The sequence below is a fragment of the Macrotis lagotis genome, chromosome 8 (assembly GCF_037893015.1).
Source record: "Macrotis lagotis isolate mMagLag1 chromosome 8, bilby.v1.9.chrom.fasta, whole genome shotgun sequence".
NCBI classification, from domain to species: Eukaryota; Metazoa; Chordata; class Mammalia; order Peramelemorphia; family Peramelidae; genus Macrotis; species Macrotis lagotis.
In genome coordinates this window covers 25,774,316-25,789,792 of record NC_133665.1, presented here as the reverse complement: position 1 = coordinate 25,789,792, position 15,477 = coordinate 25,774,316, and the positions used below count along the sequence as shown (strand labels likewise).

General features: G+C 37.9%; 1 long non-coding RNA gene and 1 pseudogene across 1 annotated transcript in view; both read left to right on the top strand.

Annotated features, from left to right (window-relative positions):
* Window positions 1–1,142, top strand: part of LOC141495340 (uncharacterized) — a 52,135-nt gene extending 50,993 nt beyond the window's left edge. Inside the window, exon 8 of the long non-coding RNA XR_012470741.1 lies at window positions 1,050–1,142. This is a non-coding gene — a long non-coding RNA (uncharacterized LOC141495340). The remainder of the gene's footprint in view (window positions 1–1,049) is intronic.
* A 172-nt stretch (window positions 1,143–1,314) lies between these two features.
* On the top strand, window positions 1,315–13,956 carry LOC141495142 (rho GTPase-activating protein 32-like; annotated as a pseudogene).
* The last annotated feature ends 1,521 nt before the right edge of the window (window positions 13,957–15,477 follow it).

Below are 15,477 nucleotides of genomic sequence, written 5' to 3'. Positions count from 1 at the left end.
CTTGCCCAAGGCCATACAGCTAAGTAATTATTAAGTGTCTGAGACCGGATTTGAAGCCAGGTACTCCTGACTCCAAGGCCAGGGCTTTATCCATTGTGCCACCTAGCTGCCCCTCTTTTTTGATTTTTAAAATGCTTTTTGAGCTCCTTTTTCATGAGGTCTTTTGCAGTCTAGACCAATTCATTAGCCTTTTAGAGGCTTCAGATGTAGGCATTTTGTCACTTCTTTCCTTTTCTGAGATCCTCAGGAGGGCAGCCCAATAAAGGATCAGTTTCCCAGGACTTGAAACTTTGCTCTCTGAGCTGGAGTTGGGACCTTTATTGTGGGAGGAACTGTGCCAAGACCTTAGTAGTGCTCTGGCTAAAAGCCTCTTGCTGCCTTCCCAGTTCTCCCACATCCATTGAGCTACACTCACTTCCCTTTGACCCATGAAATAAACCTTTTCCTGAAGTTCCTCCAAGATATCTCGCTGAAAAGCTGTTTGGTTCACTGGGGTTTTTTGGTGGGTTCTGTTGCTTTAGGATCTGTTTAGAGTCTTCATTCAAGATTGTTTAAGGAAAAGCTCTTGGAGCTTCCTATCTTTTTGCTGCCATTTTGACTCCACCCCCAAGTCCCTCCAAATAGATTTCCTTAGTCTCTTTTAAGAAGCTCTTCTGATAACTACTTCAGTGTGGTCTTACTCCAGTGCTTAGTGTTCTACATATAGTAAAATAAATGCTTTTACTTTTATTCATTCACACCTTCCCCTTTTCCCCCTTTCAACTAGAAATGATTATCTTTCCCTTGATTAGCACTAATTGTTTTTTTCAAACAAGAATTTTAATTATTTGTGTATATGAGTCATTCTACTCTTCAACCAGAATATACTCTCCTTGAGACCAAGGACTTAGGTGTTTTCTGCTTTGGATCATCCAGGACCTAACACAGTTTGGTCTACTGTTGGGGCTTAAATGTTTATTGACTGAAGTTGGTATTCTGAACATTTTTTAAAGCATGACACATCCTCCTTTTCTATTTTAACAAGTTTCATTTTCCCTTTCTACTTGCAGGTTCTCTTTCAAGGCCCAAGTCCTTGACGGTATCCTCTTCATCCACCAAACTAATGACTTTAGAGGAAGCCCAGGCAAGCACACAAGCTCAGGTCAGTTCTCCAACTGTGTCCGACAACAAATATATCGAAGTGGGAGAAGGGTCTGCTGCACTTCAAGGAAAATTCCACACTATAATTGAGTTCCCTCTTGAAAGATGAAGTAACTGATATTATTTAGGTTCAGCTTTTAATCCTGTAATCAGGGAAGGGTCCAGCAACTCATAATGAATCCTCAGTGTGGTATGGCATCCAAGAAAACTAGTGATCTTCAGCCTGGATTGAGGTTCATTTTTTTTTATCTTTAAGAAAAATAGCACGTCATTCTTTGAATACCCTTCCATTTTAGAAGCCATTTCAAGGGCAACTAGGTGTGATGCAGTGGGTAGAGCACTAGACCTGTCAGGAGGACGTGAATTCAAATCCAGCCTCAGACACTTGATATTTACTAGCTGTGAGATCTTGGGCAAATCACTTAATCGCTTTGCCTCACCCATAAGAAAAAAAAAGACATTAAAGGTTTGGTTAACTCATCACTTTCGATTTTTCAGCTACATATGTTTATTTTATTATACATACACATATATACATATATGTTTAAGTGTATATTCATGTAGTTGTATGTATACATAAGTACCTTTGATTGGTAATTTTGTTTGATAACCACATTGTTCTTTATCACTTGTTGTTTGTCTTGTCCTATGTATATATTTATCTCTCTTCCTGTATACACTAAAATTTCCCTCACATAAAAACCTTAGTGGGTTCTTTAAAAAATCATAGTGTTAGGAACTTAAAATTTTTCTCTTACCCATGTAATTTACTATTCCATTTTTTAGATTTTGTCAGATTTCAACATTGAGAAGGAAATAGATCATGATGAAGTCTCTTTACTTCTCTCAACCAATTTCCTCATCTATAAAATGAATGGATTGAAATTATAATGCTAAGATCCCATCTCGATCTATTTTTTTTAAATTTTATTTGAGTTTTACAATTTTTCCCCCAATCTTTCTTCCCTCCTCCCCACCTCCCCCACGGAAAGCAATCTGTCAGTCTTTACTTTGTTTCCATGTTGTACATTGATCCAAATTGAGTGTGATGACAGAGAAATCATCTCCTTAAGGAAGAAACAAAAAGTCTTAGAGATAACAAGATCAGACAATAAGATATCTCGTTTTCTCTTCTAAATTAAAGGGAATAGTCCTTGAACTTTGTTCAAACTCCATGGCTCTTTATCTGGATTCAAATGGTATTCTTCATTGCAGACAGCCCAAAATTGTCCCTGATTGTTGCACTGATGGAATGAGCAAGTCTATCTATCATCACTCCCATGTTGCTGTTAGGATGTACAGTGTTTTTTGGTTCTGTTCATCTCACTCAGCATTAGTTCATGCAAATCCCTCCAGGCTTCCCTGAATTCCATCCCTCCTGGTTTCTAATAGAACAGTAGTGTTCCATGACATACATATACCACAGTTTGCTAAGCCATTCCCCAATTGAAGGACATTTATTTGATTTCTAATTCTTTGCCACCACAGAGAGGGCTGCTATGAATATTTTTGTACAAGTGATGTTTTTACCCTTTTTCCTCATCTCTTCAGGGTATAGATCCAGTAGTGGTATTCCTGGGTCAAAGGGTATGCTCATTTTTGTTGCCCTTTGGGTGTAGTTCCAAATTTCTCTCCAGAATGGTTGGATGAGTTCACAGCTCTACCAGCAGTATAATAGTGTCCCAGATTTCCCACATCCCTTCCAACAATGATCATTATCCTTTCTGGTCATGTTGGCCAGTTTGAGAGGTGTGAGGTGGTACCTCGGTGAAGCTTTAATTTGCATTTCTCTAATAATTAATGATTTAGAGCAATTTTTTATATGGCTATGGATTGCTTTGATCTCCTCATCTGTAAATTGCCTTTGCATATCCTTTGCATAACCATTTGTCAATTGGGGAATGGCTTTTTGTTTTAAAAATATGACTCAGTTCCCTGTATATTTTAGAAATGAGTCCTTTGTCAGAATCATTAGCTGTAAAGATTGTGTTCCCCAATTTACTACATTTCTTTTGATCTTGGTTACAGCGATTTTATCTGTGCAAAAGCTTTTAATTTGATGTAATCGAAATCATTTAGTTTGTTTTTGGTGATGTTCTCCATCTTTTCCTTAATCACTGCTCCTCTTTCCATAGATCTGCCAGGTAAATTAGTCCTTGTAGATTTAAATTTTTTATTTTATAATTTTTAAATTTTATAAAGTTTTAGTGTTGTCCTGGAGTTCTTCATTACTATTCAGATATCTGATTTGCTTGGTGAATGTTAACTTCAAAGTAGACTAAGGAATATTTAAAACTATTTCAGTTTAACATTTTCCAAATTTCTTGGCTTTTCCCATGTTTCTCATTTTCTTGTAATAACTTCATCTTTGAGTATCTTAGCATTGATTTCTTCTCTTCATTTTCTTAGGAAAAGACCCCCAAACAAAATAAAGAAATCTCCTGTGGGCAGTTGGCATTCCTTTTTCAATTTAGGGAAATCATCATATGTTTCTAAGCAGAAATTTCAGCGTAATGAGAGTGAGCCTTCAGAGATCAAAGCAATGGCTCTGAAAGGTGAGTATCCTCCATTTGAGTTCACGTGAAAAAAATTTTTTTAAACTCAAGCTCAGTACTCTTCAGAGCCAAGACTGTGGCCTGATTACAAGGACACATGGCATCTCCCAGAGGATGTATTTTTATCAACCAATTCAAATGTTACAAGATGAGTTCCCTTCCTTATATTGATGTCAGCAAATCATGACCTTGGGTCTAACACAGCAGCACTGTATTCTTCATTGTATTCATCATCTGTCATTCAACACTCCCTTCCTCAACCCTCTCCTTAAGATTTCATATAGATAAAGTGTATAAGTGTAAAACACATTGTAAGACAGGATTAGACAAGGTACTGAATTGAATATGTGATAAAGTACTAGATGGACATATTGATATTCATTAACTTAAAATTATGTATATAAAAATGGTGTTCCTGTTCCAGCAAATATGTAGATTGTGAATAATACATATATGTTTTGGTTTTGATTCTTTAGGGAGCCGGGCAGAAGGAACCCTTCGCTCAGCTAAAAGTGAAGAATCTCTCATTTCTCTTCATGCAGTTGATGGTAAGAATGAAAGCACTAGATAATCTATAATGTATTTAATTTTTAAAATACAGTAATATTTCTGTACTTTCAAATATCATTCATATCCTTTGAGACAGTCTATTGATAAACATTTAGCCTTTGTCTAATTAGTCTTTGTCTCTGATCTATTGTTGCCTGTCCTGATGAAGTTGTTTCATGGTTCAGTGTTTTGCCAGTCTTTAATCTTTGCTCTTGGGTTTGTACTTATGCAACTCAAGTATTTTACACTTGATTAACAATATCTGATTAAAACTTGCTATAAAGCTGTATGTGTATTAAGTTTCACTGTATGGAGATGGTGCTGTCTATTAAATGATTAAGATTCTACATAAAACAAATCAGTTTCTAATCACAGATCTAGAAGTTGAAGATTTCAGAGGTTGTATGGTCCGAAACCCTAAGGGTATTTTTTGTTATAGATGAGGAAAATAGACCCTGAAATTAATGTTATTTATCCTTTCCATGATAAGGTTTTTAAAAATTCAGTATATCCCTAAAGATCTGTGATTGGGAAACTGGATGATTTTTGCACAACTTTATCTCTTTTGATTTATGTATAAGACTTTTTAGTAATATTTGTCAGTACTTGAAGGGACTTGACCTTCAAGGGACTTTGTTTTCTGATTATTCTTTTTCAAATCAGGGGAGAGTACCTGCCTTCTCTGTAGACACCCATGAGGAAATTGAAACCTCTGGACAAGTTGTTTTAGTTTTCTTTCTGAACCAGCTGTACTTTCTACAGCTTTTGCATGTGGGACAGAAGATCAAGGATGGCCATTGTGAGATGTGGAAAGCACCTTTTTTTTAATTGGTCAGAGGGGTAATATTTTGCTATCTATTCAGGATAACAGAGACTACCTTTACACTCTCATTTTTTTCTTCCCAATTTCCTACTAGGAGCAATTGCCCATGACTCCTCTCAGGATCTCATCCCTGTCAGTTCAGTCTCTCTTATCCCACCACCACCAGCTCCGAAAAATGCTGCCCGTATGTTGGCCTTAGCATTGGCAGAATCTGCACAGCAAGCTTTAACTCAGTCATTGAAGAGACCAGGGAATTCTCATGGTGGTTGTCCAAATACAGTCCAATTTTTAATTAGTTTTCCTTTAGATAAAACATGTTTCCATTCTAGTATGTCATCAGAACAACTTCACCTCCAAAACACACCTTCTGGAAATTATGACCAGCTTAAACTGGGTGTACCAGTGGCTGAGGACCACTAGGAGGCAATTCCAGTTGAATCTGGTGAGAAGCCATACCACGCAATTGATTCACAGGTAAATCAGGATCACATGACCAGAAAAGGCCGAAATTCCCATGCCAACATTTGTAGATTCAGACAAGACTGATAGTCATTTTGTTTTGCATGAGAATACAGGGAAGACTAATATTTGAACTGTTTCCTTTGGGAACCAAGAGGAACCTCATATTCATTGTTCCTATCAAGACCAATTTCTTTCCCCTCTGGATAAATCTGTAGATAAATCACAGCTTCCTTCAGAACCTGAAGAAAAGATAACTCCACCTTTCGTTTTGCCTATGGACAAAGTCCACCCTCCTCCTGGGTCCCCTGTAGACAAAACCACTCCTGCTCCAACAGCTTACATGCCGATTACTTCAGTGTCAAGTGAAGTAAATACCAGGGAAATTAGTTCAGATATGCTTGGCCAACCTGTACCTTCTGCTGACCTTGTCACCACCCTTCAGTGCACCCACAGACCTAACCGTCCTCCTCTATCCCATTCTTCTCAGAGACCAGCAGAGCAGCAACTAGTGGTGGGACAGGTACCAGCAGCAGCCAGTATAGGACTAAATAATTCCCACAAGGTAAGAGGGGGACTGAAAATGATATGGAATGTACCTTTTCCGAAGGTATGTTTATTGTTAACAGATGTGATGAGTCATCCCACTCAGATATGGCTGTATATGGAATGCTCCTGAAAGTATTTTATATTTCAGATTAGAATCTGTTTGGTAATTCCTGCATTGAGTGGTTTTTCTTTGGGAATGGAGAAAGACAGCATTAATACCAAATCACTGTGGGTTGATTGTTGTCTTCTCCTTTTTCTTCCTAGGCTGTTCAGGTCCTTCACTGAATAGTAATTCAAAGGAAGCATGGTCTATTGAGTCAAACTGGACTTTAGGTATCAGGGTTTACAAGTTCTTTCTTCATGTCCACCACTGATTGACTGTGACTTTGGGCAAGTCATTTAACCTCTGTGGCTCAATTACAACTACCAAAAAAATAGTATAACAGATTTCTTGTATGTAAATATGACATTTTGTAATCTAGCTATCAACCTCTAGAGAAATGTAAAAAAAAATCTCATGGAATTAACACTACTAGATACATTTTTAAAACTTTAACTAGCAACTTTGATCACAGTCAAGTATGATCTTGAAAGAATGAATACTGTATAGGGATAATAAAGTTAAAATCTAGATTTTTTATTGTAAGTGTAATAGGTTTCTTACAATCAGCTGGGACAGTTGGAAAAGTGATGGGATCAGGTTCTCCTTTAGCTGCCTGCTACTTGTATGTCCTTGGATAAGTCCCTTTACTTCTCTGGGCTTCAGTTTCCTTTTCAACAAAATGAGAAGATTGGATCAGATACTCTTTACATTTTCTTCCTTCTGAGGCTAATTATCCTGTGGTCCTTTGAATTGATCAAGAAGGACCTAGATTTCTCGTTCACAGAGGAAGTGCCATTTCCAGAATTTCCATCACTGGCTTACTATAGTGTCCCCATGGTTATCCCTTCTGATGCCAAAAGTAACTCTTAGAGTAGAGGAGAGCTCTGCCTTTGATTTAGATTTCACCCTAGAAACTACTTGCTTTTCCTTCCTGTGAACTGGTCCAGCATATAGAGCTGTCAGTCACCATTTGCAATTTTTTCTTGATAGTTTGACTATATTATATCTGACAGAAAGTTCTTGGTGTTCAAGACAACTAAGATAGGTAAGTATACTATACATTGATTAGTAATAGTGTGGGAAAATGTATATATGTAAATAAACACACATACATTTAGTGGGAAATCAACAAAGTTAAAGTCATTCTATAAGTAGGAAAAGAACAGCACTCTTAAAATAGCAGCAGGAGACCTTCCTTTTTCTCAACTGCAGAAAAGTCTACTTCTGTTATCTAGGGCTACTACCTAGGGAGTTAAGGTAAACATGTAATTGTGATTGACTCTATAGCTTTGTCCCCCAAAAAGGAGTAAAGAAAACAAAAGTAGATAACATCATATCTGTTCTCTCTCATTAGGTTCGTGGAGTAGCTTCAGCTCCAGAGAAGCCACCTGAGCCCAGAGGAGCAGAATCATCTTCCATCTTTCCCTGTGATAATAGTACAGCCACTTGATGTGCCCCCTATGCTTCTGCTGTACCCCCAGTTGTTCCTGAAAAGCTCTGGGAGGGTACAAGGGCTCCCCCTCTGCATCTGTGTTCTGAGTCTCTTCCTGTGCACACCTCCCAAGGCTTCACCCTGCCAGTCCCACCAAGGACGATGGATAGTAAGATTGCTACAGCCACATACTCCAGTAATACAGATGCAGCCAGTACTTCAAATTATCATTCCTTCATCATTGTTTCATCAGCTTCCATGGACGTGGCTTTGCTTCCACCTCCACCTGCCCCTCAGCCCAAGCATACCTCTCAGAAAATAACTTATCCTTCTTATATGAGGCCTGATATCACACCTGATTCTTTTGGGGCAGAAAACTGCTTGCATCTTGGCTTGGCTTCTGCCTGTCAGTACCGTCCACAGAGTATTCCTCCACACCTCCTTAAACCTGAGCAGCACCAAGTCTATGGTTCCAGATCAGAGACACCAAGTTACATGGGTCCCCGCTATAATACATATATACCCCCTGGCAAGAATTCATCTGGGTACCATACCAAGCCATGCAGCTGGGTTGAATATGTGGCCTCTGTCAGCCCATCTCTTCGGAGTGCTTGTTATCCTGAAGATATTCCTCTATAACCCACCATCCGTAGAGTATAGTCCCTCCATGCCCCTCCATCTTCTATGATCCGCTCTGTCCCCATTTCCCGGACAGAAGTACCCCCAGATGATGAGCCATCCTATTGCCCAAGACCCCTTTACCATTATAAGTCATATCAGTCCTCCCAGGCCTGTTCAGATTACCATGTAACTCAGCTACAGCCTTATTTTGAGAATGGCCAAGTTCACTACCGGTACAGTACTTACTCCAGTTCTTCTGGTCCCTATTACAGCTCAGACGGGGCCTTCTATGATGTGGATGCTTATAGCACAGTGCAGTTGAGGACGCTACATCGCCCACCCAACCGTGCTTTCAATTTTTACAATCCCAGGCTTCAGGGAAAGAATTTGTACCAGTACCCTGGTTTGCCCCCTCATCCCCAGGGCAACATAGTGGGCTACCTTTCAGGGAATGAACATAATCTTACCAATGTGACATCAGCAGCTGATGTGAAGCATATGTATACTTCATGGGACCTGGAAGACATGGAAAAATACCGTATGCAGTCCATTCGAAGGGAAAGCCGAGCACGGCAAAAGGTTAAAGGGCCGGTGATGTCCCAGTATGACAACATGACCCCAGCTGTGTGGGATATGGGTGGGATTTATGTCATCCATCTACAGAGCAAATCAGATCCTGGGAAAACAGGACTACTTTCAGTGGCAGAAGGGAAGGAAGATATCCCACCATGGCAGTTACCCCAGAGGGAGATGACTGCTTCTGTAAAAAGCATCCTGAGCCAGAGATAGACAGAGCTCATTACCATGGTGGCTATGGCAGTGGGCAGTCAGAGAAGCCTTCTTTCCCTCTGAAGCAAAGCAGCCTCAGGAACAGGAAAATTCATGACATGAGCTCCAAGCCCTGTGAGCATAGGGGGCACCAGGAAGTAAGCCATAGGCAGTTATGCGAATCAAAAAATGGGCCTCCTTATCCCCCAGGAATTGGTCAGTTAGAATATGGGGACAAAGGCATCCCAGACACTTCTGAACCAATTAGCTATCATCCTGCTGGAGGAAAATATAGTACCGTAGGCCAAGACACTTTTGAGAGTGAACCACAAAGAAGTGAGGCCCTCGGAAGAGCTGGAGCGGTCGTGTTTGTGGCAACCCCCCGCCCCTGAGAAACTCTCAAGAGACTGCTATAAGGAAGATGAGCATCCCACACAGTCGGTTCCCCCACCTAAGCCAGAACAGAGTCACAGTCTGAAACTCCCATCATACACAAAGTATGGAGAGGGACCCCAATCTCCTGTACCAGTACCAAACGCATGGCAAACGCCAAAGCAATATGACTGTATTATCTCAGTATGAGAATCTGGATGATTATCACCCCATGCCACAGCACCAGTGGGGAGGTTTTGGAGGAGGAGGAGGAGGAGGAGGAATAGGTACATTCATACCTCCTGGTTTTCCCCATCCACAAAATAGGTCATATGCCACAGCTGTCCTTGCAGAATCCTGAAACACAGATCCATGCAGAATGAGCCCTGGGAAGAATAGAGTTAAAGCAGCCTCTGCTGGACAGTGGATTGTTTTATTTTTTCAATGAGCAAAAAGATTAAAAAATATACAAAAAATTTTAAAAAAAACCCACCAAAATATCCCAATAAGAAAGGGAAACAAATTATCATCTTTTCTCCTCCCTATCACCACATCCTCCATCCACAAACTCTGTTGTGTGTTTCATTTAAAGGAGATCCAAGTGATTGTGGAAAGCTTCAATTTGTCATAGACCAAATTCACCAGAGAAAGGAAATTTGGAATGAGATTGGTGGCTGCTGCTGCTTTTAAGTAAAATTAACCTTGTCTCTTTTTTTTTCTTGGTACTTGTTATATATAGTATGGTAGAATTTTACTTCTACTTTGTGTTCCTACTTAAACTTACCCCCAATAAATATGGAGTTGACATTCCAAGAATATCAGCTCATTCTCATCTAAGTAAAATTAACCTTGTCTCATTTTTTTTTCTTGGTACTTGGTATACATAGTATGGTAGAATTTTATTTCTATTTTGGGTTCCTATTTAACTTACCCCCAATAAATATGGAGTGAAATTCCAAGAATATCAGCTTAGTCTCATCTAATCACCCCTCTCTTCTAAGAGTCAGGCATACTAAATTAAAGTCAGAAAATTATTAATACTTTAATTAGGAAACAGTCATTATTAAGAATTTAATTTAAGCATTTAAGAAAAATTATTTGTTCCTTCAGCCTGGGAAAATTTTAAAAATTATTATTATTATTATTATTATTATTATTATTATTATTATTCTCAGAATCCCATGAAAGCTGTCTGTCTTTTTTCTCAGTTCTCAAACTTGTGTAAATACAAAAGGATTTTTCATTAGAGTAACAAAGAAGCTTCTAAATGAAAGAAGAAAAAAAATCTTTGTTATTGTGACTTAGCATCAGAAGCTATTAGTTTTTTTTAAATGTGCTTACTACCATTAAGTTTTTATAAAAGATCTCGGTAAATTATAGTTTCTAGTTTAAACATTTCATTCCACTGTCATAGAAAATACAGCAGCATGGTTTGGCTGGCTAAACAGAGAACATGCCCTAATTTACAAATTTACTTTGTGTTAATTTTTTTATTTCTAAACCAGAGTGCAGGTTACCTGGAAATTCTTATTGTAGGTACCAGTTATTTATGGGAACATGTAAGCTACTCTGATAGCTACTTAGTACACTGTACCATATCATCTTCCAGTGGAACTCTGTGTATTTACCATGTGAGTACTGAGTAAAGACATGTTCTTCATTCACTGTGTATTTAGTGTGATCACTGTTTTATTGTAATTGTCATACCCTCACCAGCATTTCAGGTACATCACTTTGTAACTCTCTTATATATATTTAATACCCAAGTCTTTGTTTTTAATTATAACTCACATGAATTTCTTACCACAATAGGAATGACAGTTCTTTACAGCCAGACAGTTTTCTTTTCTTTTTCTGTGTTCTTCACAGCTATACCAATATTAGTGGTGTAGTTGTCTATTTCTAAGAGAATATAGTTTGACATTTCATTATTCAAGACTTACTAATGCCTGAGTTTTAGGCATTGATATCTTAAAAATGCTCAATTTGGTGAAGACAGTTGGAGCATCTCTCAATTTAGTGGATGAGAATTTCTCTGGCTTTTTTTTAAACTCAGAGTGAGCTTCATTCAGTGAAAAAAAGAAAAAACACAAGTGTTCACGAGGCTAAAATCATGCTGCTATCATTGCTGTGAAACCACAAATTCTAGAGCTCACATCATTTCATCTTTGAACCAGAATGTCACATTATTGCTCCTTTCAATGATTAAATAAAAAGAGAAACGAGATTTAACTATCATGTCAGAAAAGAATATATATTTTTTTCTTTTTTGGTAACCATTCCAAGTTTTCTTTTTTGATCTCCCAGCTTTGGTCATAATTACTTCAACAGCAGTACTCCAAATACTCATTTAGGGATGTGTCTACAGTAGAAATTGGGAAACAGCTGACACTTTTTTGCTTGTAATTGGCCTGTGAAAGTTCATGTAGTTTTAAAAAATGTCCAGATCCAACTAGTATAGAAAAAATCTTTACCTTCATATTTATCAATAAACATTTATTAAGTACCAGCAATGTCCCAGGCACCAAAGGGTAATCATTCAAAGAATGAAACAATCCCTACTCTCAAAGTATATTCTAATAACAAGTAACCAGTGGTATACTCCCACATGATTTGAAGCTTTTGACACATTTACAAGTCAGCTAGATTTTAGTTTACATCACAAGCATTTCTTAACCTTGGCTATCCCTTGACCATCATCAGATCAATAGAGCAATTCAGTTGACCATTGGCAATACCAAATTGATATTTCATCAATAGCTAGAAGATTGGAGGGAAGGGAAAGGGTGGGGTGTGGGGACTATCACCAAGAAGGTCTGCATGATTAATAGTAATTGTTTGCCCTGGAGAAGATGATTGAAGAAAAGCCTGTTCAGTCAATTTTTTTATATGTGCATATTTTCCATCTTTGAATCATAAAGCTGGGAAAGACAAACTGCTAAAGTTTTTCCCTGGAGAAATTCCTAACTAGAAGCCCACAGCTAAAGAACGTGATAAAGATAATGACTCAAAGGATCATTAATTTGTGAAAACTATGAACTCTGGACAGAATCTCCAGTTGTTTTCTCTAATGCAGACACAGCCTTAATTATATATTCAGTTATTTGAAGAAGAATTTTGCATTGGTCTCTTTCTTGCTAATACTATGGGGTAGAAATTGGATGGCAAATCACTGTGAGCCAAGTTACCTCAGCATAAGTCACTGTAGGAGTGACTTCACAAACCTAGAAATGGCATTGTAGTTAATATTTTTAATTTTGACATGGAGCATCATCATCGACAAAAAGTGGAGCTGCCTTATGATTAAAGCCATCATTTATTATTTTAATAAAATCTCTAGCATTTTATCCTTTTGGCTAGATTTGTGGTCTAATAGACTGCAAAATTTTTCAGTCTCAAAGGTGCCAATTTGTTTTTAGTTCCTCTCATCTGAGCCTAATTTCATCTTGTGTTTGGTTTCCTTTTAAAGCATGCAAGTTCCCTGAAATTGTCCCGAGAATGCTCCATGCATCTCTCCCCATATCCCTCCATATTTCTGATAAAGCAAAGTATTTTGTGAAAAAAAAGTCTGGGTCAGGTTGAAAATACACAGAAAATAGAAAATGTGCTTCTTTGAAGAGGAAATACTTGTATGACTTGAAAGAGTGGGGAAGAAAGAGCAAGACTTTTCATCTTTTGGGTGGAAATTTGGTATAGTTCATTCTGCTTAAAATTTGTTGTTCTTTGGTTATAGGAGGAACAAGTAGATCCACCCTCTGCTTCCCTCTGTATCTCCACCCCATCTGTTGCTCATCTCATAAATATGTTGGCAAAGCTTTCTCTCAGAAACATGTAAGGAAATGATAACGAAAGTAAAAGAAAGTTTGAAAGTTATTTTAGAAAGGATAGAGGCATTTGATTTTTTTCAGTCCTGAATGCTACAGGAGTGTCAGGTATGATAAATATTAACTGTGTGCATGAAGATGTCAGTGCATAAAGTGAGTGTGGGGGGGAACTCCCCTCTCCTCCAATAGCTGGTTGGTATTTTTATGGTCAAAGAATGACATAAGGTTGTTTTGCAGTTTATGTTATGTAGTAGAAAACTTGATTTTTCAACCATGACCAGCATGATAAAAAAGTGTCCTAGAAAGTTTTGAATCACACTTCTGAGTACTTTTAACTTTAATTTATATAATCTCTTATTTTTGTTTTAATATTTTTGTGAACTGGTGTAAAATATATATGCTGAGAAGCTCATGTATTTTTTGTAAATAATTTTGTAGCTTATTCTTTGCCACATATGTAAATATTTAGATTCCACTTTCTTCCAACCTTGTATAAGGCTGATGTGGGGTTCTGGTTTTGGTTTGGAGGAGGGGTTTTTGTATTGTAATGGGAAAATCCAGATTGAGATGTCTTGTGGTTTAAATTAAATGTCCCACCAAGGTCAATTCAAATATACAAGTCAAAGAAATAATTCAGGTTAAAACAGACATCTTTGTGTCTATGTGTGTTTATTTCTCTAAAAGCTAAAAGATAATAATGGAAGGAATTGAAGTTAGCAAAGGACTTTGGGGCTAGAAAGAATGAATAACCCAGTAATAAAATGACCTAGTTGAGCATTCTGACGCTGATGATGATGACGACGGCGACTTTGGCTACCTGGCTTTATCTTTAAGCTGAAACACTAGAGTGACTTCACAACTTCTGAGACTTCTTGAGCCCTACTGGAATTTTAAGGTGGACTTAAGAATTCAATAACTCTCCCAAAGAGTCTTCTAGCATGGTATGGCTACCAGTCTTGGAATTTTCTAGTTGATTAAATGTTTTGGAATGCTCTCTTCCAGCTGCTCCAAGGAGGACTTTTTTAGAAATTGTGTCAGTCTAAGTCTCTGGAGTATTCCCCAGAAGAACTCGTAACCTTATGAGGGATATGGTCTTGTAATGAGTTATTTAGGGTCCCAACTCAAACTTCCCAAAACCTAGTTGGTAAATGTTCTTAATCTATGCCCTTGTGGCAAAATGCTTTGTACAAAATTTTATTTTAGTTTTTTGGACTGATTATCTTTCTAAAATATAATATATATGATCGTGTTTTCCTATGCTAAAGCCACAAATATTGTCTTGTTATTCAATGGCCATCCTTGTAACTATTTTCTTAGAGCATTAACATAGCACCACAATGGCCTGTTCAAAGTGCCTCTTATGTCATAGAGGTTGAGAGGTATGCTGCTGCACTAAATGGTCTCTCTCAATTTAATCCACAGTGCTCTATAAAGGTCTCTATTTCCCTTGTTTACTATTTCTATTCTATAATCTTTTTAAAAAATCAGATAAACAATCTAGTTATAAGTGATAAGACCTCCATATATCTTCAACTGTTTTCAGGATCATCATATCAAAAGGGATTAAATTTAAGAGATCATTGAATCAAGTGTTAGATGAGCTCTCCAAAGTCATTGTCATTTTTAAGAACAACAGCTGAGAAAGTTTTTTATTATGCCCCTGACCTTCATTCAGTGCTTTACAAGTGTCTAATCTGAGCCTCAGGATAACCCTGGGAGGGAAGTGCTATTGCCTCCATTTTACAGATGGGGAAACTGAGACAAACAAGTTAAGCCCAGGGTAACAAAGCTAGATTTGAGCCCAGATTTGAACTCCAGTCTCTCTGACTCAGAGGCCCAGTGTTTTAATCACTGTCATCCAGCTGTCTGTTCCATTTTAAATGATGAAGCAACACACCCAGGAAAGTCTTGTACTTGTCCAAGTAGTCCCAACAAGTAGAAGATTTAAAGCAGGATGTGAACCCAAGTTCACTGACCTGAGAGTTGGCATTTTCCCAACTACACTGACACATTCTGCTGAGGACCTAGAGGTAAATCTAGAAACAATGAGTAGACATTGCAAGGTGGCAAATTTGGGTTTCAGATAAAGAAAATCACCCAGCCATTGGAGAGCTCTAGAAGAGGACTGCTTCCTAAGAATATGGCTATGATTACACATTACTGGAAATCTGAAGGCAAATGCACTATTTTAGGTACTGTGGAGATAGGATTCATGTTTTATACAACATTGGACAACATGAGCTCCCAGGTCTTGATATCCCTAATCAAAGGTAATCCATTGC